Source organism: Capra hircus, chromosome 12, assembly GCF_001704415.2.
Source record: "Capra hircus breed San Clemente chromosome 12, ASM170441v1, whole genome shotgun sequence".
NCBI lineage: Eukaryota > Metazoa > Chordata > Mammalia > Artiodactyla > Bovidae > Capra > Capra hircus.
The window spans coordinates 64,116,491-64,143,945 of NC_030819.1; the positions used below are offsets into that span (position 1 = coordinate 64,116,491).

The 27,455-nt window shown below is 43.0% G+C and overlaps 1 long non-coding RNA gene across 1 annotated transcript; it reads left to right on the plus strand.

The window, feature by feature from the left end:
• On the plus strand, nt 1,199–27,253 carry LOC108637280. The gene is made up of 4 exons (XR_001918920.1): nt 1,199–1,256; nt 6,529–6,703; nt 21,111–21,259; nt 26,751–27,253. It is a non-coding gene; the product is annotated as an uncharacterized LOC108637280 (long non-coding RNA).

Consider the following 27,455-nt stretch of genomic DNA (forward strand, 5'->3'; position numbering starts at 1 on the left):
CAACTGGGTCCAGCCCTGTCTCTCCAACTTTTCTCCCAGTGCTCTGAGCTTGGGCCAAATAGGAACTTCTTTCAGTTCCTTGATTGCACCATGCTCTTGCCTCTAGGCTTTGGACATGCTGTTCCCAGTCTGAAACACCCCTCAACCCTACTCCCCAGACACTGACTCATGCTTTTAACCTCGACTTTAACGTCGAGTAGCTTCAGGAAGGCTGGATCACTGTAATAGGCTGGATGGTGGCCCTCAAACAGACATGTTCATGCCTTCCTCCCTGGAACCTGTCACTATAATCTTGTTTGGAACAAAGGTCTTTGTAGATGTAACTAAGTTAAAGTTCATGGTTGTATCCCCAACACGTAGCCCAGTGTCTGTGGTACATCATAGGTGCTAATATTCAATATTAACAATGTTAACAACAATGACTTTCCTTGGGAACTTCCAGGGTGGTCCAGGGGTTAAGATTTCACTTTCCAGTGCAGGGGTGTGGATTTCATCCCTGGTCTAGGAGCTAAGAAAATTAAAACATCGGCCAAAAAATTAAAACATCAAACAGAAGCAATATTGTAACAAGTTCAATAAAGACTTAAAAAATGATCCACATAAAAAAACTCTAAGAAAAACCCTTTTCTTGAATAAATACATGAATGACTCCGTCCATATTTCAATCTAGGTGCTATCCAAGCAGTACATACAGATTTAGAAAAAATCAGAGGTCTGGCACCTGTGAACGCCCTGTAGATCTGACCTTCCAAGTATCTTAAGGGATCTGCAGTCTCCCTAGTAGACAAAATGCTCACATCTGGCAGGATACTTTAGGACTCCCCCCCCGCCCCGAGGAACACCATTTCCTCCAAAATGAAAATAAATACACTCTGATTTGATTTTACAAATATTTTAAGGGATCCTCTTATCAAAATATTTGTTGAAATGTAATTTTTGTGTTATGCCACATTAGTTATTTAAAACTGTGTTTGAAGGAGTGACCTCATTCTTAACCTAGAAAATTCCATAGTGTAACTGGAGAAAAGAATTCCGGGTTTACTCTTTTATGCAAAAAATCAGAAATACATGAGAAGATATATATTACTAAAGACTAAAAGAAAACCAACAATGACAGGAAGGAATAATAATAAGCAAATTCACAAGTTCCACGTCTGTTTACATCCCATTCTTTGAGCTCGACGTCATAACCGGTGGTACTTCCTTGAATGTCCGACTGCTTTTCCTTTCAGAAACGGCTCCTTCGCAAATTCCTGGTGAGCAATAAATCCCATGACCCCATCTCTTCTGCCTTTGGAAGAGCTGATGAGAGTACTTCTTATTCCTAAGTATGAAATTTGTTCAACAGTGAGCATGCATTTCAAGTTAGGTCTGTCAGACTGATTTTCAGGGATTGCTGTGAATTGCATGAGAAAGACGTGACTTTTATTGTTTTCTTTTTCTTCTGAGACGGCTGGTTCTAGGGACAGTACAATCTAAGCTTCTCATGGTCATTGTAGCTAGCGTGTGGTGACTGCCTGTCTGAAAAGGAAGCCAAGTCACATGAAAGCAAAGGCAAGAAATGGGAAGAGAGAGACAGACTCTTGATGCAGTTTTTCAAACCTGGGACCCATGAGTGCCCGGAACTGTTTGGTGGCTGTTTTGTCGCTAAGTCGTGTCTGACTCTTGTGACCCCGTGGACTGTAGCCCGCCAGGCTCCTCTGTCCATGGGACTTCCCAGGCAAGAGTACTGGAGTGCGTTGCCATTTCCTTCATCCAGGGGATCTTCCCAACCCAGGGACTGAACCTGAGTCTCCTGTGCCTCCTGTATTGGCAGGCTAATTCTTTACCACTGTTTCACCAGGGAAGCCCAGGACTTGGTTTCCCCTTTGATTATTCCTATCTTTAGATAGTGATCTAAGCTATGAAGGGGTCTGGGTGGTGAGACAGGGAGAGGAGAGATGAAGAGGAATGTGACCAACATGGCTTAGTCAGTGTTAGTTGCTCATTTGTGTCTGACTCTTTGTGGCCCTATGGACTGTAGCCTGTCAGGCTCCTCCCTCCATGGGATTCTCCAGGCAAGAATATGGGAGTGCTTTGCTGTTTCCTCCTCCAAGGAATCTTCCTGACCCAGGGACGGAACCCGGGTCTCCTGCACTGTTGGCAGATTCTTTGCCATCTGAACCATGAGGGAAGGCCCACAGAGATGGCTAGATGTTCTTAAAAAATTAATTCTTTCAGGGACTTCCCTGGTGGTTCAATGGTTAAGACTCTGCACTTTCAAGGCAGAAGGTGCAGGTTCTATCCCTGCTTATGTGGGCGTGGCCAAAGAATACATGAATAAAATTTTAAACAAACCAAAAAACCCTACTGCTTTCAGTTCCGTGTTGTAGAGTTGTCTCTGGGCAGTGCCTGTCCATTAGGCACTACCTGCCCATTAGGCACTACATTTCCTAGACAAGGACATGTGACTTGTTTTTGCAAAGGAATGAGGATGAGAATGAAGTGTGTCGCTTTATTTTCTATGAATAGACTATTAAATCTTTTTGATATTCCATGTAAATCATCCTGTTAATGTTATAAAACTAAGCCGCACGACTATATTGAGATGTGCTTGACACAGAACATTGTATAAATGTAATGAAGTGTGTCCATTTAGAGCCAAGGCAGTTCAGACTTGGGTTTGCCTTCTCTCCCCTCTCTTGCCCTCTTTCGTGGGTTCCAGCTCATTTTTATTTAAGATCAATAGACAAGGGAGTAGATTCCTGAAACTTAGTCTTTAAAAAATGCAAAGGAACTTAAGACTGAACTAGCAAGAAAGAGGCATTTTAAAACATTCTCAGTGCTGAAATGCTTGTGCTCTTTTTGAACTAACAGAAATAATCTAATCTGGTTAATAGTGATGACAGTTAAATGACCTTCCAAACCATGTCCCTCTGACCTGAATACCAAGCACCAAAATGTTACTCTCCTGGTCTGGAAGCTCCCTCGCTCACTGCCAAAGCATTTGGTTTTGGTCATTTCTCAAGCCCTCAGTTTCATCATATAGATCATTGCTTCCTTCCATCCCTGCAGCCCCAGTTCCATCATCTCCCTTGCTTCACTGGAGTTCTTGTAACCACCTGCCTATCACTAACTAAGAGACATTTCAGCCTATATTTTGTGTTGGAGCCAAAGAGTGAAACGGTCAGGCCTATGTTTAAAAACTTAATCCCATTATTTTGCCAACAAAGCCAACTCTGTTTGGCTTATGCTGTTTTGCTATTTTTATCCTTTCTTCCGAGTGTGGGCAAGTTTGAAATTGAAGCTCAAATGGGACACGGATGCTATAAATGTATCCAAGAGGCTCAATGGCTATTTGAACTTTCAGCGAAGAATTAACCAGCTAGCCACAAAAAGAGAGGAAATGTTTCCATTGTTTTAAGATGACAATAATCCTATTGTTTTGATTTGGAAACAACTGGAGGTTTGAAGAAAGCTTCCAGAGTCTAAATAGGACTCTGAGAATGTATCCTCACACTGCCGCTGCCGGAGGCTAACTAGCTCTGTAAATGCCAGACTCCTGGGATAGTCGTTAAGCCTTATGAAACGACAAATTATGGGTCCCCTGGAGCCAGAACTTTTTTTCTTTTATATCATCTACATGATCACCTATTCCAGATGCATCCCTAGAAGTCATGCATGCTTGAGAAATGTGCTCTCTTCACTGAGTCAGTTATTGGTAACTGGGTTATTATTGAAAGAGAGATGGGTCTGATCCCTGGATCATGAAGATCCCCTGGAGGAGGAAATGGCTACCCACTCCAGTATTCTGCCTGGGAAATCCATGGACAGAGGAGGCTGGTGGGCTACGGTCCATGGGGTGACAGAGTTGGACATGACTTAGCATGCACACACAGCCCACTGGAACGCCATGTCTTGACACCAATATGCTTTTCCTGGGCTCTTTGGATAAGTGACTGTCCCTTTTGATTGTTGTCCTTGTAGACATGCTCTGAGCTAGTTTGGATTAGCAGTGGGGTGAGAGAGGAGTGGTACATGGGATTTGTTTGGGGAACAACAGATTGAAGAGGCAAAAATTCCCTGGCGGTCCAGTGGTTAGGACTCTGCGCTTTCACTGCTGGGGGCCCAGGTTCTATCCCTGATCAGGAAACTAAGATCCTGCAAGTCAAATGGCTCCAGGGGATGGGGGGTAGGGGAGGAGAAAAGGCAGAAGTGCCCTGAAGAAGGACATGGCAATGAGAGAGGAAGGAAAAATGCAGGAGAGGAGTAGGGAGGGGAGATTAGTCCAAAGGCCACCCAGCGGGGGTGATGGTGCCATATTGGAGGAAGAGCTATTAATATATTGGCTGTAAGGATCCAGAAGGGGCCCACATGAAAACTATGGCTAAATACGTTTGGAGCATCCATGCTTTCATTGTTATACACAGTAAACATGTGTTGAGTTGCCCACTCTATGCCAAAGTTCAGATGGGAAGCCACATCTCTTAGAAGAAGGCCATTATTTTACCTCGGTATTTTGCAAGCGTTTCGTGATAATTTTCATGATTGCTGACACTAATGTGCACATTTTGCAGATGTGGAAATATGAACCACTGAGAGGTTAAGTGATTGCCTAAGGTCACAACACAAACGACTGGCTGCTTAGTGATTAGGAGACAGAGACTTTAAATTTCAAATGTATTGCCTCTGGCTAGATAATAACTAAAGGTTTAATTGATCTAACATGATTTAAAAAAAATAATTTTCTTCTAAGAGACATAAGATTGGCTTTAGCAGCAAGTATAAAGCTTCTAGTGCTTGCCCTTTTCTGGGACTATTCCCTTAGGGTGTGGAGCCCAAAACATTGAATGCTAATTGCTCATTTGATCATTTTTTTAAAAGTTATTATCAGATGATGTCCTTGATACACAAAAAGCTTTTTGCCTCTTTAGTATGCTTTTGCAAATCAGGGCAAGAACAGTGATGCTGAAACATCCAGGATTCCTTCAGAAACATCAGCCATTTGTGTCTGACATCTTATCTCCAAGACTCTACACTTTAGCACTTTTAAGTGATCATAAAAGTCGACTCCAGAGAGTCCATATCCGAGAATGGAGCTACAAGAATCCCAACTAATATGAGAAAGAAGAGAACATAAATCAGGGAATTCCTTAAGAGGAACCAAATAATTCAAACTCAAAGTATAGGAACTGTTGCTCAGTGGCTAAGTCGTGTCTGATTCTTTGCGTTCCCGTGGGCTGCAGCACACCAGACTTGCCTGTCCTTCAGTATGTCCTGGAGTTTGCTCAAAGTTATGTCCATTGAGTTGGAAATGGCTTCAGTCTAATTATACTGCAGAAAGAGCTAGCCAACAGATGTGAGAGAAGGGAGAAGAGATTGAGTGAAAGGGTGAAGGTTTGCAAATTGTCAGAGATGCATCAATTCCAGCCTGATGTTTGGTCATTGGATAAAGAACATGAATCCTCTCCACCCTGCAGAGCATTATCCTGCCTGTTTTAAACTTCAAGGGTAAAGACCGTCGTGTCCTGTTCGATAAATGGTGATAAAAGCTGGTTTGACACGTCCCTTGATTTATGCACCCTTCCGGAGGGATAGAACCTGACATCCTGTTTGTTGTCACAAACAGCTATAAATTGTAAATCAGGTGACAGCCATACTCTTCTATTTAAAGGACATCCTCCTTAAAATAAAAAAACAAACAAATAGATTTTTTTGCCTATTGTCCTGGTTTTACAATATTTGAAAACAACTGTTTGAAGCATGAGGGTTTTCCCCAGCAAACGGGCCAGACCTCAAGCCAAATGCCACACTGTCCTCCTTGACCAGAACATACTAAAGAGCAGAGAGTGTGTGCCGTTAGAAACTGTTCCAAGTCAAACAGGAGTTTGAAAATTGCCTTCGCATGAGCTCAGAGTAGCCAATTCCTTATTGGCAATAAGAAGTAGAGAATTCTCATTCAATAGCCAAGGGCCAAGTATGGCTTCTAGGGTCCAGAACCTTGGAAGTGTTAAGCTTAGCTTCCTCTCTACTTTTTTTCTGAGACAGATGTCCATTGCTTAAGAATTATTATTTTTTTTAAGTCTAGGACCTGAATGTTATTGCCTACCTGCTTGATTTTGCATTTTGGGGTTCTTTGAGCCAGTGCTGATATACTGTATATTAGTTCACAAAGGGACCAGAATGGGAGAGTCGGCCCAGTCTTTATGTCTACTTATATCTAGTCTTTTTTAGAGAAATATGACCCATGTAAAAATTTCCCATGCTGATGTGAAGAAGAGGTATAAGTAATGCAGAGAAGAGGTGTAAGTAACACAAAGAATGCTGACTGAAAAGGTGAGATTGCCTGTGGAATCCCATTGGAATTTCACGTTCAACAAGACATAATAAACGCATGTTGTGTCTTACTGAGTCGAGCACATTCCATCTTGTCATGAACATAGAAAGTCTATCCTGTCAGGTAGGCCTTGTACCCTTATGAAGAATCTGCATCATGGATGTGTTGGCTCACTCATGGTTGAGAATTACTAACTTTTTTCCTTGTTGCAGTGACCCCAGTCATGTCTGCTGGGATGAGAATCAGCAGGTTCTATTGGGGCAGAATAATCCAGGATGCATCAGAAGGGATCAGAGAGATAACATTGGAGGAGCTGGCTTTTCTGCTTGAGAAAGTGCTGTGAAAAATGTACCTGTCTGCTCAGGACCACATCTTTGTCAATAAGAGGTAATCTGTTAAATGTCTGCTTTTTCACATAAGCCAGTCTTCTGGAAGTCAAGGAAAAAGTAGATGGAAAAGTACTCCTCTTGTGTTTAAGACTAAATAATTCAGATGTTTGAAAGTGATCATTTATTTTCATATTTTTCCTTGAACAATTCTGAACTGTTTAAATGATAATTCCTCCCTATATTTTCCTTCTCATTTTCATTTTTAGTCTGCTTCCACCAACTCCCTTGCTACTGTATAATCCTGTAACATTCCTTCTTCTCATCTCAGGAAATGTGTGGTCTAGGCAAAGATGATGAGATGGAGCTCAAAGCTAGAGAAGAGAAGGAAGGCTGGTGCTTTCTAATGAGTGTCAGTCAAACCATGTCCATCTGCGGCCAGATAGCGGAGAACGGCATGTGGGGCTTGGAAAGAAAACATCTCTATATTTTTGTAAGTTTGTTTTGGCCTTCCCTGGTGGCTCAGTCAGTAAAGAATCTGCCTGCAAAGCAGGAGACCCGGGTTTGATCCCTGGTTCGAGATGAGCCCCTGGAGAAGGGACTGGTTGCCTATTCCAGTATTTTTGTCTGGAGAATTCTGTGGACAGAGGAGCCTGGTGGGCTACAGTCCAAGAGGCCACAAAGAGTTGGACACAACTGAATAACTAAGCGCACACACCACACAGTGTGTTTTCTCTGTATAGACTCTTGAAAAACTAACTTTGAGTGTATTGAAACTAGGAGAAATGCGATTTGCCCGCACGCTGTTGAGAATAGTTATAGGGTAGACTGTCAGGTGAGGGGTAGGTAGCATCAAGACAGCCAGCCCTGAAAAGGAGGGGAGTCGGGAGAACCAGTGGGATGGGGGGCGGGTGGCAGCGATGGGAGAAAGGAAGCCGAGAGCCAGGATGGACTCAGACACAGGTGGACTCAGACACAGGTGGACATGCCACCTCCTTTCCTGAGTCTTTGAATGCAGGCTCTTTCCAATGGTGGGTACCTCTTCTCCTTCCTCAGCTTCCCCAACATGGGGTTGCAAAGAGTCAGAGATGACTTAGCAACTAAACCACTACCAACACCACTCTACTGTCTGCTAATATTTAAGAAAGAGGCCCCCAAAAGCTGAAATGCAGCCTTGCGTGCCGTCCCATCTTTGGGACACACAGGAAGGCGATCTTGGAACCCCTGATGTCAGTCTCTTTGCACATTTTCTCTTGGGATGGTCAGATTGCAAGTGACGAAGAATTTGTCCTGTGTAGGGTGTGAGCCTGGCTGCCAATATCCTATAAACTGAGTGCTTATACAGAATTTATGGACTTTGACTTGACCATCTATTTTCAATAGGCATCCCCATCTCCCACTGTCTGTTCTCCCTTACCCCAGAGATCAGTCATCCTGTCCTGAGAACAAATCTCTGGGTTTCCACCAAGGTGTGAAAATACCAAGGCCAAGCTGTGCTAAGTGAGAACAATGCGGGCAATTTGACAGTCTGAGTGTTTCTCATACGGACTTTCAAATAACCACTCTTGTTTTCAGCTCTGCTGTCATTCCCAAAGTATAATTGCCTAGTGCTGCCAATTTCTAATTATTAGAGGGGTTCCACAGTACAAATCATGCTCAGCTTTTTACCACTGGTGAGTTTAGTATTCATTTTAATTCCTGCAGTGTCACTTATCTTTCATCCTTTTGCTTTCTAGCTTTCACATTTCTCTTGCTGTTTCTTTCTCTCTTGCTCTTTGACCTTGTTGATGCATGCCTTAATGTTTTTCTTTTACTTTCATTTTAGTGAGGCCTCAGGAGAGTGAGCAGTTATTTAACCTACTATATATAACCACAAGTCCTCTTGTGATCTCTAAAAGTAGTTTTCTCAGGAGCAAAAGCACAAGAACAGGGTTGTCGTGTACAGTGGCACAGTTTGAATAGTGCACAACTCTAAGGGAAACTATTCCTGTCATATGTTTTGACAAATGTCTAGCAAATCACAGTGAAGTGTCTTGTTCTGTAAAAATAAGAATAACATAGCAATTGTTTAATAGATAGAAATAAGGGGATTTCATCAAATAAATAATAATGAATTTATTCTAATAAATAATCGGAAGGGATTACTTTTTCTAAATTCATGCAAGAGAGACATGTGCTAATGACTGTGCTGAGCAAGGGATTTGAGCTGAGACTTCTGAATTTAAAGATGTTTCTGAGTCTTCTGGTTTACGTTGGGCCAGACGGCCTTCCAAAAATGGGCTGAGCAGAGTCTGAGAGTGCCAAGCCAACAGGGAGTTTCAACAGGTGGCCTCGCAGTAGTCTGATCAGGATTTTTAAAACGTCTTCTGTGAGGGAAATAACCAAAATTTTCTAGCCAACATGGTGAAATAAAATCTTCCTAACTGGTAGTAGTTGTAGACAAATTTGTATTTAAAAATAAAATCAGCAGCAGATTTCTGGTTGAAAGTCAGTTGGCTTAGAGATCCTAACAGGACCTCTCCTAACTTCCTACTCAAATAACTATAAAGACAGCAAAAAGAGTGAACATTTGTGCAAAACCCCAACTCACAGCTAACCCATTGCCAGAATCTTGGAAGAAAGTTTCCCAATAATGAGGTCTCTGGGGTGGGCCTAGACATCAAAATCAATGCCCTAGGTGTGCACTGCCAGCTGAAATGGAACTCAGCTGACTGCTTCAGAAGAGGGAGGGAGAACTATGGGCCCTGGCTCAGAGATCCAGGGTGCGCATACAAGCCCAATTCAGTTCAGTTCAGGGGCCCAGTCATGTCCGACTCTTGGCGACCCCACGGACTGCAGTACTCCAGGCCTCCCTGTCCATCAACAACTCCTGGAGCTTGCTCAAACTCCTGTCCATCGAGTCCATGATGCCATCCAACCATCTCATCCTCTGTCGTCCCCTTCTCCTCCTGCCCCCAATCTTTCCCAGCACCAGGGAGTCAGTTTCAAATGAGTCAGCTCTTCACATCAGGTGGCCAAAGTATTGGAGTTTCAGCTTTAGCATCAGTCCTTCCAATGAATATTCAGGACTGATCTCCTTTAGGATGGACTGGTTGGATCTCCTTATAGTCCAAGGGACTCTCAAGAGTCTTCTCCAACAACACAGTTCAAAAGCATCACTTCTTCGGCACTCAGCTCTCTTTATAGTCCAACTTTCATATCCATACATGACTACTAGAAAAACCAAAGCTTTGACTAGACAGACCTTTGTTGGCAAAGTAATGTCTCTGCTTTTTAATATGCTGTCTAGGTTGGTCGTAACTTTTTATCCAAGGAGCAAGCGTCTTTCAGTTACATGGCTGCAGTCACCACCTGCTATGATTTTGGAGCCGCCCCCCCCAAAATAAAGTCTGTCACTGTTTCCACTGTTTCCCCATCTATTTACTATGAAGCCCAAACAGCGATACATATGAAAACCTCAAGCTGTGGGGCCCAGCTTATGATCCAAGGTCCATATAGAAGCCCAGACTATCCATGCGATTGCATGGATAGCTCTTTTGAGTTTACTAGACTGAGGCACCTGACCCCATTAGTAATTTTCTTTCCTTGGAGATTTACTTGGAGATTTTAACCCCTTAGAAACTACATAGCAGGAAGTGTGTCTGGAGAGAGATGAGAAGAGAAAAGGCTGGAGAAAGCCTAGCAGAAGTATGTTGCATTCTGGTAGTTTAAAACAAATAAAGAGTTAGCGATGAGACCAGACATTGGAAGGGCATGTTGGGATTCATTTTTAGGGTAAGGAACCAGGCATTGGGTGTAAGAGAATGCCTTGGTCCACAACAATGATGCTGGGAGAATGTGGGCCAGTCACTGAAAATTCGGCAAGAAATTGTGCACCTGAACTTGCCCTCCAGTTGTAAATCATTTCCAATTGTCAATGGACAACACATGAGATCAAGGGCAAGTCATGGTCCTTGCCTGCTGGAGAAAACTAACCTCTAAAACAAGCAAATGGGAAAAACTGCAATAGTACAAGGAACATGTGAGAAAAATACTAAAGAGCAATAAAGTAGAAACTTAGAGAAAGTCTCTTGAAATATCACAAAATGATATCTTGGGTGTTTGGTAAACTTGGTATCATGATTTCAAGTTTCACACACATTGTTACCATACCAGTAAGAAAGGAAAAACAGTATATATATAAAATGGAAAACACACAGTTGTTGCCACACCAAAAACTGCACATCCCTGTGGATGAGAGGTGAAGTAGAAATTAGAAAGCACGTGGGGACTGCTTAAACTCTCATACTAGAACCAACAGAGTCAACTGGGGCATTGAATCCCATAGAATATGTGTCAGCAGCCCAAAGCCAGCCCACTGCTGAAACCAGGGCTTAACGTGGGGCACCTCAACTCTAAAAGGAAGTGGAAAAACTTACCGTTGCTGCCAAGAACCTTGACTTGCATAAATCTGCTTATACAGACTATATAGAGGGGGCAAAGATAACTGAGTAACCAGGACCTGGGCCAGCCACTGCTACAGGCTCTGGGGCTCCGTCTGTGATGCACCCCAATCTCATGATGGAAGGAACCCAAGCACCAGTCTAGAACCTGGTTCTGCTTATGCTGCTAGACGTGTGTATGTGATGTGTATGTGAGAGCGAGAGAGAGGGAATTAGATCAAATGATCAAGAAATATGAACAATAAAAACAACTAGAGAATAAACTCTTGAAGAAATGCAAATAATAGAGCAACATGAAGATGACTTACTATAAAGTTCTTTTGAACTGTGTCTAAGAAAGTATAGCCCATAAAGTCACCAATTCCTTCTAAACCCAGCTCCACATCTTCTTAGCTGTGTGACCTTGTGCAAGTCACTCGATCTTGTTGAGTCTTAGTTTCCTCATCCAAAAAATGGGGATTAAAATAGTACCTATTTCATTGAATTACTGGGACTATTAGTTATGACAGTGTCTAGCATAGATCAAACTAAAATGCAATGATGGAAGTCAAATATTCATTCAGTTCAGTTCAGTTCAGTTGCTCAGTCGTTTCAACTCTTTGCGACCCCATGAATCACAGCACGCCAGGCCTCCCTGTCCATCACCAACTCCCAGAGTTTACTCAGACTCACGTCCTTCGAGTCTGTGATGCCATCCAGCCATCTCATCCTCGGTCGTCCTCTTCTTCTCCTGCCCCCAATCCCTCCCAGCATCAGAGTCTTTTCCAATGAGTCAACTCTGCATGAGGTGGCCAAAGTACTGGAGTTTCAGCTTTAGCATCATTCCTTCCAAAGAAATCCCAGGGGTAATCTCCTTCAGAATGGACGGGTTGGATCTCCTTGTAGTCCAAGGGACTCTCAAGAGTCTTCTCCAACACCACAGTTCAAAAGCATCAATTCTTCGGCACTCAGCTTTCTTCACAGTCCAACTCTCACATCCATACATGACCACAGGAAAAACCATAGCCTTGACTAAATGGACCTTAGTCGGCAAAGTAATGTCTCTGCTTTTGAATATGCTATCTAGGTTGATCATAACTTTTCTTCCAAGGAGTAAGCATCTTTTAATTTCATCACCATCTTCAGTCATTTTGGAGCCCCCAAAAATAAAGTCTGACACTGTTTCTTAGAAATGGTAAAAAGAAAAAGATCAGAATCAGTGACAGAAAATCTGATGAATAACATAGAAGATAAACTTGAGAAGTTCTCCCAAAGTTTCTAAGAAAATAGAAAGAGATTTAAAAATAATGATAGAAAATAAAATAAGCATAGAGGACATAGAAAAACATTCTGACATTTAATACAAGCATTCTGACATTTAAAGTAAGGATAGAAATTTTTGAATTACTGTTGATAACCTTGGATTCACAATATATAAATCTGTATGAAAAGATGGTTTACCTTCTTTTCAAGGATCTGTGAAATACATACTAAGACACATTGTGTTATGCAAAGCCATAGGTTTTCAAGAGATTCTTTGGGTTACCTTGGTCAAAACCAAGGGTCCCTAATTACAAGTGGGTTTCTAGGCCCTCAGTTCTCTATTCAACTAAAAGTGTTCTGCTTTTCATTTTTGTACATGTTGGGGCTTCAGTGAAGGTTTAATTTTTTAAGTGTTGCACTGGTTGAATAACAAAAGGTTGAAAATTGCTGCCCTGAAAGTAATAAATTTCTAAGAGTTGAAATAGGGTATATAAACCCAATTCTCAAACTATCAGAAAAGTGACACCAGAAATTAATAACAAAAGTCAAAAACAAAACAAAACAAACCATCTTGGCTGGTTGGAACTTAAAATTACTATTCTAACTCATTACTGACTCAAGGAAAGGGAAAGTCACTTAGTTGTGTCCGACTCTTTGCGACCTCCATAGACTATTGAGTCCATGGGATTCTCCAGGCCAGAATACTGGAATGGGTAGCCTTTCCTTTCTCCAGGGGATCTTCCCAACCCAGGGATCGAACCCAGGTCTCCCGCATTACAGGTGGATTCTTTACCAGCTGAGCCACAAGGGAAGCCCATTATGACTCAAAGAGGTAATCAAACTATGATTATAACCTGTATGAAACTGTGACATAGTGCAACCTATAAGATGTGATGAAAACAATAATCAGGGCATAATCACAACCTCATAGTTCCATTATAAAATGAAAATTAGAAAAAATAAGCACTTCATTCTCCTATTTGGAAATTTTTAAAAAGTAGCTCAAAGAAAAAGGGAATTTTAGAGATAAAAGTAAAAAATAAATGAAAACAAGAATAACAAATATTATAATCAATATATCTAAGAGCTGAATCTTTGTGAGTTAAAATAAACAAAAAGAGACAATGAATTAGAGAAATCTCTGGCAATTATAATTTTTAAAAAGAGGAAAAAAATTCATTTAATAATGAGTACATTGCCATGCTTAGTCACTCAGTCATGCACAACCCTTTTTGACTCCATGGACTGTAGCCCACCAGGCTCCTCTTGTCCATGGGGATTCTCCAGGCAAGAATACTGGAGTGGCTTTCCATGCCTTCCTCCAGGGGATCTTTCCAACCCAGGGATCGAACCCAGGTCTCCCACAATGTAGGTGGATTCTTCACCATCTGAGCCACCAGGGAAGCCCAAGAATATTGGAGTGGGTAGCCTATCCTTTCTCCAGAGGAGCTTCCTGACCCAGGAATCAAACCAGGGTCTCCTACACTGCAGGTGGATTCTTCACCAGCTGAGCTACCAAGGAAGCCCTTTAATAATGAGTAGTAATGAGGTAATAATGAGTAATAATGTGTAGTAATGAAGGTTATAATCCCAGGTCCAAAAGAGATCATAATTTTATTAGAGAATTTGTATACTCTGGGCAGGGAATTGATCCCTGCCACATGAATCAATCCCATATACTAGGAAAAAAATTTGATATATGAATCAAAATTCTTTAAAATATGCTGACTTTTGGACCCAGAAATTTGTTTCCAGTCATAAGTCTGATAAAATTACTATAGAGGTGAACCTGAACTTATTTAAAATAGAGATTCTTTTTTGCATTATCCCCAAAGGACTTCCCTGGTGTCTCAGATGGTAAAGCGTCTGCCTACACTGTGGAGAGCTGGGTTCAATCCCTGGGTCGGGAAGATCCCATGGAAAAGGAAATGGCAACCCACTCCAGTACTCTTGCCTGGAGAATCCCATGGTTGGAGGAGCTTGGTGGGCTATAGTCCATGGGGTTGCAAAGAGTCGGACAAAACTGAATGACTTCACTTTCACTTTTCAATAGAACTAAACATGAGAAATTTCATAAATGTTCAACCATATTAAATAAGATATGGTACATTTATTCAGTGCAATGCCATGTAACCATTAAAAAGTTGTAGCATATTTGACACATTTATTTCACTTGGTAAAGTGAAAAAGGCAAGCTTCAAAACATCAGTCCAGGCTTTGGGGGTGGATTAAATGATTTCATTCATTTATTTCATGCCATCAATGGAAAAGACACTTCACATGTGTTAGTTTTCTCTCCCACACAGGATTATTTTGAGAGCTAGTTGTATATAATGTAGCTGCTCCAAGCCTGGCATGTGGTTATTCTCCATCATGCAGACTATTGCCCGTGGTGAGGAGAGTTAAGGCTTAACTCTAGCGCACACAGGCATTTTTGTCCCAGGATGCAGAGTCTGATGTGTTGAGGAAATGACAATGTGAGGACATGCGTGTGTTAACCCTTCACCTTCTGCTCTCTCTAAACACGTGTTTAGCACTGCATGTCTTGCTGATAATCAGAAAAAGGCAGCTGCATGAAAATTAGAGATCCCTCTAGAATCCAGCCACTATTTCTGAGTCTGACCATGAGCCAAACTCTCTTTGTATACGTCTCATCTGGCTCTAGCGTGCGTTCAGAGAGGCCCTGGCCAGTCCTACCAGTTGCCACATCCATTAGAAGACAAAAACTCCCTTTGTGATTGTTCTCATTAAGCTTGGTGTATTTTACCAAGAGCTTTAATAAAATTCTCTTTGTTCAGTTCAGTTCAGTCGCTCAGTCGTGTCTGACTCTTTGCGACCCCATGAATCGCAGCACGCCAGGCCTCCCTGTCCATCACCAACTCCCAGAGTTCACTCAGACTCACGTCCATCGAGTCCGTGATGCCATCCAGCCATCTCATCCTCTGTCATCCCCTTCTCCTGCCCCCAATCCCTCCCAGCATCAGAGTCTTTTCCAGTGAGTCAACTCTTCACATGAGGTGGCCAAAGTACTGGAGCTTCAGCTTTAGCATCATTCCTTCCAAAGAAATCCCAGGGTTGATCTCATTAAGCTTGGCCTATTTTACCAAGAGCTTTAATAAAATTCTCTTTGTTGGAAGTCTGCCAACATTACAGTTGATTTTAATTTTTATAATGTGTTATGTTGAGTTGGAATTGGACTCAGTCTTCCTTGAAGCGATAGTTTCACTGAAATATGCAAGACATGAGCTGACCCCTTCTTTTGCCCTGACATGGTCAAGGTGATGGATTCCTATCACATATGTCCAACGGAGGCTCTAACAGGAAGCTGTGCAAGTCTTTGCAGTGTACCTCAACATTAATGACTGTTATTTACTCTCGCATCAGCCCTGCATAAAATACCATCTTTGCAAAGTGCAATGGAATAACTGCCTAGGTTTCTCTCCCCCTACAATTGGGATTTTTTAGAACTCTCATTGTAGGAACATGTGGGTACAAGCCCTTCACTTCAGGTACATGACTTACTATGTGGCTTACTGGGTTGGACTTCTTTATCCTCCCGTCCTTTAATATTTCTGATAATCCCAAGCACTATTTTGTATCTATTTCAAGCCTTCAGTTATCCTCCTATTTTGTGTCTGTTGAGTGTATCTTTCTTCCTCATTCATCTCCTGTTCTCTTATTCTAATATTGGGCAAGACATAGCTGTTGCTATCTAAGGGCCTTTGGAGTCATTTGTTTTTTTGGTAGCACACATACAAGCTTATTTCCTTTCTTGGAATTGGGAAGTCATGTGGTATCAACTCATTAAATTGGAATTGTTTCAGGGATCTGGTTTATGGCTGTATAATAAGGTCAGGTTCTAAGGCCTGTGGGCAAATGTGACCTCTTTGTAGCAGGAGGACTTCTGTGGTGTGAGAAGCAGGGTTCTGACGATGCTCAGAAGGTTTCCTGGTCACCTAAATAATCTCACAAAACAACATTTTAATGACTTAAGTGTAAATAGATTAGACACATATGGATTCAATTTCCCTTCAAATACACATGACTTGGTAAAATCCAGAGCTTAGGGCAAAACGTGTTTTGGTTTATAAAAACCCAAACATTGGAAAATAAAACTGGAACATTTGTCTAGCCCCCAAATACCATGGGGTCAGCTTATTCCTTACCGCCAATTTACAACTGGTTCCAGGAAAGCAAAGCATGCCCCAACTCTTCTTGTCTTATGTGATGACGTGCTCTTAAAAGAAGATATTTTCTTATTTTAAGATTTTTTTTTTACTTTGATGTTTTTTCTTTAAGAAAAACTTATCAAGCCTTCCAAAGGTAGGACATCATTTGCTCTATCTAATGCATCCCCGATGTCTTTTCTCTTTGTGTGGTTCCATCTTTGCATCTTCACATTTGCTTACTTTGGATTATTGATGAGTATTTGTAGCCCCTGGGGGAAAACTCTTTTCTTAACAATGATAATCAATTGTTTAAATATATATTTGTAGCTTTTCAAAGACTCAACTATCTCTGAAAATAAAAAGTACTTTGAACCACAGTATAAAATTGTTCGAGCTTCTCTAAACCTACTGGGCCTGTAAGCTCACCACATTTTTCCTGCAGTGCCTCCTGAGTTTTTGTTCCAAGAGGGGGAGTGCAATGGATCACCCTGTCTTTTTAAGGTGATGGATAAGAAAGGCAGTGGATGTGTAGCGAGCGAAGACAGTGGGTGTTTAAGACTTGCCCACCAACCACAGAGGTGATTCATTATACCCAGTACAGTGTGTGTGTGTGTGTGTGTGTGTGTGTGTGTGTGTGTTTGGTGGTGACTTGTCCCTAATTCCCAAAATAACAAAATAAGAGCTCTGAGTGGGAAAATGTGACTCATCAGTAAATCAAGTCAAATTGTTGACGGACCCTGTCTTCAGCCCATTATAACCATTTATACTGGGCATTGTGCGTTCTGATTGTTAGAAATATTTACATCTACCTGTGTTTTGAGGTTTGTTTTTTTTTCCTTTTTATTAATGCAAAGCTCCAATACTTTGGCCACCTGATGCAAAGAGCCTATTTATTGGAAAAGACCCTGATGCTGGGAAAGATTGAAGGCAGGAGGAAAACAGGATGACAGAGGATAAGATGGTTGGATGGCATCACTGACTTGGTGGACATGAGTTTGAGCAAACTTCAGGAGGTGGTGAGGGACAGGGAAGCCTGGTGTGCTGCAGTCCATGGGGTCGCAGAGAGTTGGACACGACTGAATTACTGAACAACAACAACAAGAGTGTGCCAGTGCTTCAATTTGGAATACAAATTAAAAATAAAAAAGGATACGTTTATAACAATGGACATTCTGCAAAATGAATTCTTCTGTGTTGACATGTTGATGCAGTCAACATTGCCACAGATAAATGAAATCAGTTGATAACTGAAACTATCTGTTAGTCAATAACATCGCACCCTTCCTTACCGAATCATTTTATCAGAAGTACTCATCTCGAAGGTCATAAGGATGGTGACCATTTTGAACATTTATTAGGTACTATGTGTTTTATCTCAAGTATTACTCATCTTCCCCCAAACTCTTCAGCTTGGATGTTCTTAATGCCATTGCCTTCTTGAGAAAACTGAGAATCGGACTGTATAAGTGACTTAACAAAGGTTACACACTTGAACATAAGAATCCAGATCTGGGTGATCACAAATCCATTGTGTTCCCCCCAAGTCCCTCATTAGCCCTTTGATTATAAGGTGGTTAGGGGAGGCAGCAAAACTAAGACAGTGGTAGTAACAGCAAAGTAATAGCCAACGGTTACTGAGACAGGATTGTCAGTATGAGTTGGGCTTCCCTGGTGGCTCAGGTGGTAAAGAATCTGCCTGCAATGCAGGAGACTTGGGTTTGACCCCTGGGTTCGGAGGATCCCCCGAAGGAGGGCATGGAAACCCACTCCAATTCTTGCCTGGAGAATCCCATGGACAGAGGAGCCTGGCGGCTTCATAGGGTTGCAAAGAGTCAGACACAACTGAAGCAACTTAGTACCACTTTATGATGAATTTTTATTGAAGTATAGTTGACTTAAAATATTATATTAGTTTCAGGTGTACAACACAGTGATTTGATAATCTCTAAAGAAGCCTCAGTCTATAGAGTGGATAGGAGTCTAACTTTTTCGGAATGGTTCTAATTAAATATCAGATTGAATCAGGGTCCCCATTCTAGGAGAGGGTAAGCAGATACTCCGTTTAATTTGCCGTAAGTTGCCCAGTTTGGCATAAATCCAGTGCATCCATCCTAACTTCAGGGGCATAGGATATTAGTTCTGTGCATATGTGTGTGTTCACAAATAATTCCAAGAAGTTTTGTTTGCTCACCTGCTCTCAGCAGCTGAGGTTATGCAGAGAAGTTTCTACAATCCCATCCGCACTGGTGCCTGTTTCAGGTGGAGAGATTCCCACTACAAATCACAGGCATCCTAAACAGACTCCTTTAAGGATAGGAAATGTATTAAATGTGTAACTTGGAATTGAGGAAGAGAGTGTCAGAGTCAGTTTAACCTAGTGGCTCCCACTCCATCTCCCCACAGTTCCCCAGGCTGCTCCCTTATCTGTGTGCAGCTTCCTCTGTGGCAGCGGAAATGGGTACTGTAGTTTCAGACTTCACATCCACGCACCACAACGTCTGCTGTTGCTGCTGCGTTGCTTCATTCGTGTCCGACTCTGTGCGACCCCATAGACGGGGGCCCACTGTCTCTAGGATTCTCCAGGCAAGAACACTGGAGTGGGTTGCCATTTCCTTCTCCAATGCATGAAAGTGAAAAGCGAAAGTGAAGTCGCTCAGTCGTGCCTGACTCTTTGCGACCCCATGGACTGCAGCCTACCAGGCTTCTCCGTCCACGGGATTTTCCAGGCAAGAGTACTGGAGTGGGGTGCCATTGCCTTCTCCGCCACAATGTCTAGGGGAGGAGAAAATAGCTACTGGTTCCAGTGGCTCAGTCTCAAAAGGGAGGAAATTTCTTACCCAGAAGCTCTCATCACAATTCTAGTGTCTAACTGATCCACGTTCTCCTGGCAGGAAATGCCACGCATTGATTGGTTTAGTCTTGGAATCTCCATCAACCAATGGCAAGGGAGAAGCGGTTGTCCCGAGACCAATCAGGTCTTCTCTTGGTCCTGAGGTTGGGCAGCGTCCCTGAATCCCATGAGTGCTGAGAAGAGTGGTGGATAACAGCCTAGACCTGGGGTTCCCTTCGGCAGAAGACAAGGATAAAAGAGGTTTAGGGAAGGGCCCTGAAGGACACGGTGGGGGGCCGGGTAGGGCAAATGAAGAGGGGCACAAAGCTTAGCAGCTTCCTAGACAGAACTCTGCCAGTGGTACCCAGGGGTGATGAATTGTATATGCAGACCCCTCTGAAGGGATCTCCATGGAGACAGATGCCTGGTTCCAAGGAGCGTGGCTATGGGGCTGGGTCCTGCTCCAGCAATGGTCAAAAAGAGTGGCTTGGAAATGTGATGGCTGTGGAGCTTCTGTGATGTTACTTTAGTGGTTTCCTTTCAAAAACTTGCAGGAGTTGTTTTTGCGCGGGCTTGTGCGTTCTGACAGCGGCCACTAGAGGGCTCACGGGACAACTTGCCCTCTAGAGGTGGAGCCCAGAGAGCTGATGCGAGGCTGTCCTGGGGTTCAGAGCCCTGGGAGCTGATTGGAAGGCAGGCAGTCACAGGAGACCTTGCAAGAGAAACCTCAGGGATGAACAAGCTGGTTAAGCGCTTAAAAACCACGTGTTAGTCTCTCATGAGAATGACTAGTGGAATCGTTATATGTGTGTGGTCCAATATGGAGCCACGAGCCATGTGTGGCTACTGAACTCTTGAAATGTGACTCCTGCAACTGGAGATGTGCTCAAAGTACAAATTACACACCGAATCTTGAAGGCTTTGTGTGAAAGAAAAAGAATGCAAAGTCTAAATTTTGTATATTGATTATATGTTGACATTATAATATTTGAATAATTGGGTTAAATAAAATCTATTAGTGAAATTAAAATCACTTCTTTTGCTTTTGTTGTTTAAAATTAATTAATTAATTTTATTTTATTTTTTTTAGGTAATATGAATGGGCTTAGGACTTGGTGTAGTCATTTTACCATTTATTTTTTTATGTGTGTGTGTTTTTAATTGAAGTATAGTTGACCTGCAACATTATATTCGTTTTAGGCATATAGCATGGTGATTCAACATTTATAAAAGAAATTTAAAATTTCCTATGTTTGGGGACTTCTCTGTTCGTCCAGTGGTTAAGATTTCTTGCTTCTAATCCATGAGGCACCGGTTCAATTCCAGGTCGGGGAACTAAGATCCCACATTCTGCTTTCACCAAAAAAAAGTTTAATAAAAACAATTGTCTATGTTTGTGGTTCACATTAGATTTCTGCTGGACAGTGCTATGCTGAGCCATTGCAAAGGAGAGAGAGTAACTTGGTAGGGTGGAGTGGAAGGGTGGATACCCTGAGAAACCCTCGGGGAGGTTTGAGGTAGTTGAAGAGACCCTTCCACCATGTGCCTGGCCTGGGGTCAGAGGCACTCCCTGAGACTTTGGTGATGATGACAGTGATGACAACGGTGACTTGCCCTTAATTCTGTGCGTCAGATTAAGCTCAACACCCAGTGTATTAAATGCATCCCACAATTGCCTCAGAGTTTCTGTGTGAATCAGAAGAGATGACTAGTGTCAAACCTGGATACAGGAAAAAAAAAAAAAAACACACCTTACGCATGCCTTTATCATTTTTCTTTTTGCAGTGTTTGACCATTGAGCATCTAGAGACTGGGAAACTGAACTTTCATGAAACACCGTTGCTTGTGTGATCTGTCTCTTCAGAGACAGAGGCCTCTGACCTTTTTGTTAACATCACCTATCACTGCGAGCTCGGCACGTGTCAGACAGATAAGTATGTTGAGCCTCACCTCCTTTTTCAGAGAATACAATAGAAATCTTCCAGCTCCTTCCTCTCTCAGAAGGCAGAAGTTCATTACTTTTCAATACTCTTTATGTAACTTGCAGAAGACAGATGAATAATATAAGCTGTTAAGGCAAAAGCTTCCCAAAAGGCTTGGCCAAGGCTAAGGCAAAGAATCAAATCAGTTGGAAATGGAAACAATCATGTGAAGTGATGAATAAAATGGTGACTCCTAATTATAAATTCTGGGGCATCAATGTGGACCATCCCTAGACTCTCAAAGTAGCAGGAGCTGATGGTATCTATAGCCAAGGTTCTGTTTCCAGAATAAGTCCTTGCCCAGGTGGTGCTAGTGATAAAGAACCTGCCTGCCAGTGCATGAGACATAAGAGACACAGGTTCAATCCCTGGGTCGGGAAGATCCCCTGGAGAAGGGCATGGCAACCCACTTCAGTATTCTTGCCTGGAGAATCCCATGGACAAGAGGAGCCTGGGGGCGACAGTCTATGGGTCACAAATAGTCGGACATGACTGAGCAGATAACACTTTTACATCTCATGCCATCTGATCTTTGCTCACCATCTCAGCCCCTGACCTCCAGAGCAGAGTGTCCACTTTTGACCCCAAAGTCACCACCACAGCCCTCCCATATGGTACTTCATTCTTTCCCCTCCAACCTTCCCAAAGTGAAGAAACCAAGATCCCTCCCTGCACCTGCCAATCAAAGGTGAGGAATCCTTTTATTCCATAACTGGCAATACTGATAACAATGTCAATATTTATTTCATATTAAGGTAGGATTAACATTTAACAATGGATTGAGTTTCGTTCTACAAATCATACAATAAAACTGTGTGTATTTTACAGCCATAGTGTCAGAGGCTGACTTTTAAAATACCCACCTATACCTCCAACATGCAGTCCCCAAATCCTACAATTCTAAAGAGGATGCCTCTCATTTAATATACCAAATTCCAGTGGATTTGACAAAGGTCAGCCCCCCACTGTTGCTGGTGCAGCTCAGTTTAACAGCATGGCATCGCTTTTTTTTGCCCAAACTCCATTTCATCTCTTTCAAAACAAAAGCAAAGCTCATTTTGCCTTTTGTTTAGGGTTTTTCAGTTTTTCAGACTTCCGGATGAGATAGCACACCTCCTTTTGTACTCATCTTCTAAGTCTAGTACATCCCACAAAACATGTACTTCAAGCATTTTGACAAATACACAGTACTAAGGAGGCTTAGTACAAAGAGAATAGGATGCCGTGAAGGTTCGCATGCAAAATACGCTCCTCGACCTTGTCTAGATGCTAAGTATCCCTTTCATCAATGAGTAATTCTACTCTGCCCAAGACGCTGAGTGATACAAGTGTCAAGAAAACAGGACTGCTACCTTCAAGGTGTAGTTTTCAAGGGAGGAAGAAGTAAACAAGTACACGGATAACTATAGGACCCCCCATATTGTGTGAGAGCCCGGGGAGGACACGAGGCAGTGGTCCTTTAAAACGCCACAATTTCAATTTTTTTTAATTGAAGGATAATTGCTTTACAATGTGGTGATAGTTTCTGCTATTCAACAGTCTGAATCAACCGTATGTAAACAAATGTCCCCTCCCTCTGGAACCTTCCTCCCACCCCACAATCCCACTCCTCTAGGTCATCAGACAGCACCAAGCTGAGCTCCCTGTGCTCTACAGCCCCTTCCCGCTAGTTATGTTTTACACGTGGTCGTGTATATATGTCAGTCCTAATCTCCCAGTTCACGCCACCCTCTCCCTCCCACCCTGGGCCCACGTGTGCATTCTCTATACCTGCATCTCCATTCCTGCCTTCCTGCCCTGCTATAGGTTCATCTGTACCATGGTGAACACATATCTATTGCTAAATGAAGCCTCTTTTAAAAGTGAAAAAAAAAAATGACTGTAATTACTTGAGACAAAGTTTAGGTATACTGCAGGTCCTTCCATGAGCTGTTTCTGTTTCATTCTGTGGCCAATATTTTGTGTCTGCAGGCGGGGTGGGTCGGGGAGCCACAGGTGTTGCAGAGCGGCAGCTGCAAAGGCCAGGCGGATGGCAAAGGAGGGGCAGGAAGGAGAGGTCAGGAGAGGGCTGGGGCCCGCTGGGCGTGCAGGGGAATGATGGAAAATCTCTAGGTTTTGTCAGAGGCATAGGCGGGGCTGTCAAGAAGAGACAGGGCGGTGTTCCCAGAGCTGTGGTTTGGGGCCAGCTATACAACACGAGCACTGAATCTTCTGGGCAAACCGCTTCAAGCTGCCTTCCTATCAACCCCAAATTCAACAGAAAGTATACAGTTCCTTTCCTTTTTATCTCCACGCTTTGTATTTCCATGGGGCCAGGAACTTCCAGCAGTCAAGACATCTTTCTTCTCAAGACTCTGTTGCTCAAATCTGTGGTTCTGTCTCCTAAGAGTTACTTGATACCTTTGCACTGGGTTTTATTTTTACGTTTCGGCAAATAATTCCTTGATTTTCAAACAACTGTATTTGCTATCATGCTCCAAGTAGTTTATTTCAGAATCCTGGGATCTTTGAAGTAAAAAGCCCAAAGAACTGATAGTTAATAAGAATGGTCGTTTTGGTTCTTTGTTAGAGTGAATACTATGAGGAATATTACTACCGATACCAAACAGCCATCCCTGAAAAAACGGGAAGGTGAAAAGCTCTCATCATTAGAATTCTTGTGCTGAAGTATTGAGACAGTATCAGGCTTTTAAAAGGGGGAACTAGGATATTTCAAATATAGATTTCTCCCCCTCTCAGATGATAAAAAGTAGTGCCTTTGGCCGTGGTAATAATTTCACACAAAGAATAAAAATTAAAAACCATGAATACATCTGAAAATACAACTTACCAAATTTTACTGACTGGTAAATTATAGACTGCGTTGAGTTACTATGACAAATGTTAATGGAATATGGGTTGTTAAATGCTGTTTTTTCATTGGCTGATGACTGGTCTTTAACTATGAGGGAAGACCAGCCCAGTAAACAGGAAGTCATCTCTATGGCAACGGGCCATTCAACTTAACTTTTTTAACCCATGAAGAGGTAATTACTTTATTTTTTATTTCCATTTTTACAATATTCACAGTTTATAATAGCAGTGAGGACCTCTGGGGTCAGGCATTTCCTGGCTGCTAATAACAGGCTGATTTCAGGCCACCAAGGCTTGAGCATTGTGCCAATTTTTTTTTTTTTTTTAATGAAAAGAGAGCTATGATTTTCTTTTTTCCTTCCTGAAGTCTGTAGCATAAATAAATGACAGGATTTTATGTTCACACACATGGTGTTTTGATTTCCTGCAGATGATAACATCAGGGAGGAGACCGATCATCACTGGTGGGGTGGTGGGGGGTAGGGTGGGGGAGACTGAGATGGAAAAGCCACGGGGAATCCTTCTGGATGGCTGGTTAGAAGATGACTCCTGGGTACTGAAAGCGAAGATGAGACGGTGGTTCTGCCCAGGGCAGAACTCACTACACCAAGATGCACAGCCTTGGAGACCAGGGAATGTTCTGGTGGAGGCAATCATGAGTCAATGCTTCTTTTTGAACTCACTGCGGAGACCAGATTCCAGGGCCATTTCCCTGGCCTTTGCTCACCCAGGAAAATTTTTTCCCCTATTAGAAACCTCTGTGATCTATGCATCAAAAAATCATAAGGCAGGGACTTCCCTGGTGGCACAGTGGATTAAGAATCCACCTGCCAAGGTGAGGGACATGGGTTCCATCCCTGGTCCAGGAAGATCCCACATGCCTTGGAGCGACTAAGCCCATGGAACTACTAAGCCTGCCTACTACAACATTGAAACCTGCTCACCTAGAGCCTGCGCGCCTCAACAAGAGAACCAACAATGAGAAGCCCGGGCACTGCAAGAAGAGTAGCCCCCGCTCACTGCAACTACAGAGAGACTGTGCACAGCAACGAAGAGCCAGCACAGCCAAAAACAAAACAAAACTGTAAGGCAGACCACAGTCATGAGTTGTCTTGGGAACAAAGGTGAGGCTTGGACAAAGCCATTGTTTTAGGTACCAGAGCATCACCCTAGGTACCTTGAATGCCCCAACAGCCACTGTCTGTGGGAGAGGCAGGACCCAGACACAGAAGCACAGCCCTCCCCAGCAGACTTTGGGCAAATTTGAATCCAGCTTTAAATACTCTTTAAAGACTTCTCCACCAGCTTCTGGTCTCTGAAGGGAAGAAGGAAAGGACACAAGAGAAAGTTGTAGGCAATCCTCTTCTGCTGTCTTGCTCATAACACCATTGTGGCTGCTGTTTCTCACTTCGGTTATGTCCGACTCTTTGTGACCCTGTGGACTGTAGCCCATCAGGCTCCTCTGTCCATGGGATTCTCCAGGCAAGAAAACTGAAGTGGGTTGCCATTTCCTATTCCAGGGGATCTTTCTGACCAGGACTGAACTTATGTTTCCTGCCCTGGCAGGCAGATTCTCTACCACTGTGCTACCTGGGAAGCACCCGCTCAGAGCAGGATCAGATTAACCATCAGGGTGTCAGCATCAACATGAAAAAGAGAAGACAGGAGGCAAATCTCTGACAGCCATAGCCTCAGCCCTCAGAGCCCTAGGAAGCCAGCCCACTGCTGCCGGGCCCCAGAGAGGCAAAGGGAAAAGAGGGCTCACGGCAGGCCGAGGGGAGCCAAGCCTGGCCACCCACCAAATCCTCCCAATCCAGAACCCAAACCCCACTAGGCTTTCAAAACAAAGAGATGCTACCCACGGGAAGAGAGGGAAGACAGGGAAGAGAGGAAAATCCTACAGAAAAAGGAGACCCACAAGGCTCTGCCTGGCTTCCCCGGATCCCGGAGATGCCTGGAGAATTTGCAGTTCCTTGATAAATGCTGATATTCTGATGAATGCATGGTTTGAGATAAGATTACTTTCAAGTTTTATTTCTAAAAAACCGAACAGAAATTCATTTACCTTTATATATATATATGTATTTCTGATATGGACCATTTTTTAAAAGTCTTGAATCTGTTACAATGTCGCTTCTGTTTTATGTTTTGGTTTTTCAGTGGAGAGGCATGTGGGATCTTAGCTCCCAGACCAGGGATTGAACCCAGCATCCTGCTTTAGAAGGCAAAGTTCCAAACACTGGACCACTAGGGAAGTCTCTAATATCTTCTTGAGCAGTGCTATCAGCACACAGAGGGCTTCCCAGGTGGCACTAGTTGGTAAAGAACTCACCTGCCAAAGCAGGAGATGTAAGAGGTGTAGTTTCGATCCCTGGATGGGGAAGATCCCCTGGAGGAGGGCATGGCAACCCACTCCAGTATTCTTGCTTGGAGAATCCCATGAACAGAGGAGCCTCGGGGCTACAGCCCATAAGGTCACAAAGAGTCGGACACGACTGTGAGACTTAGCATGCATGCCCGCTCAAGAAATGATCACTCTAGTAACAGACTTCCCTGTTCCCTTTTCTTGTGTCCTGTTTGCCTTCCACAGCTCTAAAACATCACCAGAGTAAGCAACAAGCAGTCCATCGGGTCACAAAGAGTCTGACACGGCTTAGCGAATGAACAGCAGCAAAGCAACAAGGAAACCCAAAACTGTGTTTTTGGTTTGAGGCCAGAATTTCCTCTCTACCTAGCTTGGAAGCTCGTTTTCCATTCTCTGTCACTAGATCCACTCAGTTTCCTAAGAAGTAGACGCCACGTGCTCCCAGAAGTGGTTTGGTTTAGATGGAGAAATCTTCATGGAGAAGGTGCGGAATCAAGAAGAGGATCTGGGACTGGACATGAGGACCGCTGGAAAGCCACCATAAATTTTTCCATTCATGCAACACGGATTTATCCAATACCTACAGTGAACCAAGCCCTGAACGGAAAAAGGCTCAGAAGACGCGATTAAAGATGCTGAACTGATCAGTAGGCTGCAGGAAGGGGTGGGTGGGAGGTGGGTACAGGAGTTGATTTTGGGAGAGAGAAATCCACCATCTCCCTCAGGCTCCAATCAATCTGAAATGGTTTTGAACCACAGCAAGAATCAGGGTCTCCACAACCCCTGTACTTCTCTGCTCTGTTTAATAAATGTTCTTCTTGGGATAAGACAGAGCAAGAGTCCTCGTGGTTTTCACCAAGTCCTGAACGTACCTAAAGCCCAGTCCCTCTGAAAACCAAGTTCCTTTACTGTTCATCTCTCTATTCACAA